Source organism: Falco punctatus (genome assembly GCF_963210335.1).
Source record: "Falco punctatus genome assembly, chromosome: 5".
In the NCBI taxonomy this organism is placed as follows: Eukaryota; Metazoa; Chordata; class Aves; order Falconiformes; family Falconidae; genus Falco; species Falco punctatus.
In genome coordinates, this window is record NC_137584.1 from 85,354,420 (window position 1) to 85,357,146 (window position 2,727).

Below are 2,727 nucleotides of genomic sequence, written 5' to 3' on the forward strand. Positions count from 1 at the left end.
CCTCAGAGCAGACCTCAGGCTGCTTTGAGAAGTAACAGTACCTTCAATTGGAGAAAGTTTCGGCAAGGCAAAAAAAATAATTTAGAAGCACTTCAGTATGCTGCTCCAACACCATGCCTACACAATCTATATAACCAGCCTCCTAATCTGGCTGCGTTCTCTAGAAACATGCAAACACATAAGCTCCTCAAATTATCACTGTGGCAGGCCAGATTTTTTATTATTTACAGATATCTATTTCCCATAATTTTTCAAAGACAAAAGTATATGACTATAAACAAAATATAATATACATGAAACAGTGAATCTTCGATATGCAGGGGGAAATATTATAATGAAACCAGGTTTTTAGGAGGCTAGGCTCATTCTCCTATCAGCAGGCTGAACAAGCCACAAGATGGAGCGCAAACACTGTGGAAAATGCAACAAAACAAGAGGCAGAAGAGCCAGGACCAGGCAGTATTTGATGCAAAGTCTGTTGCTAATAACCTGCATTCTAATTTGTACTGAAAATCGATTTCATTTCCTCTTAAGTTTTAACGCACTACAAGTAATTATTCAATACTAATTTGGTAAGGGGGTGGGGCAGGGGAGGGGGCGTGCAGGGAAATTCAAAACATTCAGCTTGAGCTGGATAAATGAAATGCAGAGCCAGGTCAGAGCAGCAGGCAAAGTGGCCTTGGGTGTCAGACAAGTGAGACTAAAAGGCTGCAGCACTTGCCTGCAGCAGAAGAAGGGGAGATCAGCTGTGCATTCTGTGCGTTTCTTTCTCCTGTTTGTTATCCTGCTTTTGCTATCACCGAGGCAGGGACTGGGGCACGTGCAAGTACCAGTCCAACTCAAAAGAGGCAGCTACTGCCAACCTTTAACAGCAGCAGGAACAGGCATCCCCACCCTCTGGGACTGTTCCTGCCTCACTCCCTTGCTCCTCTTTTCTTTTATGCGAAACAAAAAAATAAGGCGCCTTAACTATGGTGAAATAGACAGACAACAGAAATACCTGACAACAGATATTTTCAATCTGAGATGTTTATACGTGGGTCAAATATGAGTTTGTGATACTTTCCACCATCATAGTCAGATTTTTCTCAACTCTTACCTCTGAATGTTATATGGTCAAATTTCATTCTTGAGCTGAGGGTTGTTTATATAAGCCAAGGATAAATGTATACTTAAAGGCTGTTCTTTCTAGGCAGTTTAGCACAATATAGTGCTCGAGTATGCATTTCACTCTGCTGTTGCAGTATTTTAGCAGGAAACAGCAGCAGGAGACTGCTCTTACACAAAGGACAGGAGCACAAAGGATAATGTTTGTGAATACTGATCTCCCGACTGTTGCAAACATTGTGATGAAAGATAATGTTTTAGCAGTATAAGACCTCACTCTTCTGCATGAAGTCAGAAGCATCCAGCATAAATCTAGTTTATTCTGGGAGCTGAAAAAGGAGGAAGGTCACAAGGCTGTGGAGCAGATCTGCACCACACATCAGTTTCTTGCCTTCATGAGAACCACGGCAACAGCAGAAGACCTTGCACTGCAGGTCCCTGGAGACAGCTTCAGGATTCATGACTACCTCAAAAATATGTGGTGAGAGGGGATCCTGTCCTCAGCATGAAAAGGATGTGGAACCTCCCAACAGTCTTGACACATCAGCTGCTGGGAAGAAATTTAACTGAGGCTCCTGCATTTGCAGGTTACAAACGTCATTCTAGCTAAATCATTGTATGTATTTTTCCACTAACATATGAGATCAATGAAACCTCATTAAGAGAATTAATTAGCTCTGAGGCTATCACGGTACTCACCACACCTGCCACTTCCCTTTCATGACAGGATCATGAAAGTTCTTGACAATTAATTCATTTAAAATCTATATAAATAATGTACCCTGCTCATCTCTTCTTATCTTTTTGCCCTTCGCACTTTCTCCTTCTCTTTCTTAGTCTGCATTTCTGTTACTTTAGGAACAGCTAATGGCCCAGACGTTAATGCTTAACCATCTTGCTCTTCCATTCCCTGTAATGGGAGAGAAAGGTCCCACATAAGTTTCTGCATCTCCACTGTAATAAACTAGCCAGTTGTGACATCCTCAGAACAAAGACAGAATTGAAATTTTTAAAAAATATAACGAATCTGTATATAATCTGGTGATACTTAAAAGACTGACCGCTAAAATACTTAAATTCTGCAGCAGGATGTGAATTTTGCATCAGTGCTGCGGTTATCCCCAGAAAATAGTTAAGTTTAAAAAGATGAGCAAATAGGACTGCAGTATGCTAACACTGGATGGCCGCACTTAGAAAACTAGTGACACTTCACAAGCTATACAAACAATTTAACTCAAACAGTTCACAAAAAATACCATTTTAGGCCACCAATTTACACAAAGTAGCCGAGATAACAAATTTACAACAGTTTTTAGTGTTTAGTTGCCATATACTGTTACATAATTGTTAGTGTGCTATGTATTGTGGTAAATACGTTGCTCATCAGTTATTTAAAAAGATACCGTTATTGTTAATTTACCTTGATAAATCTGAACAGTGGATAGTTTCTCTTTACAGACCCTAGACTTGTTCTTTGCAAAGGTCAAGTGGAATCCTGAAATGCTATGGTTTTCTCAGGGCCTAATGCCACCCTTCAAGCTGTATCCAACAAGTGACAATGCCAAACCATCTCCCTCCCTCTCAGCGGGGAAAGAAATATTGAACCCAGAACACATTGAT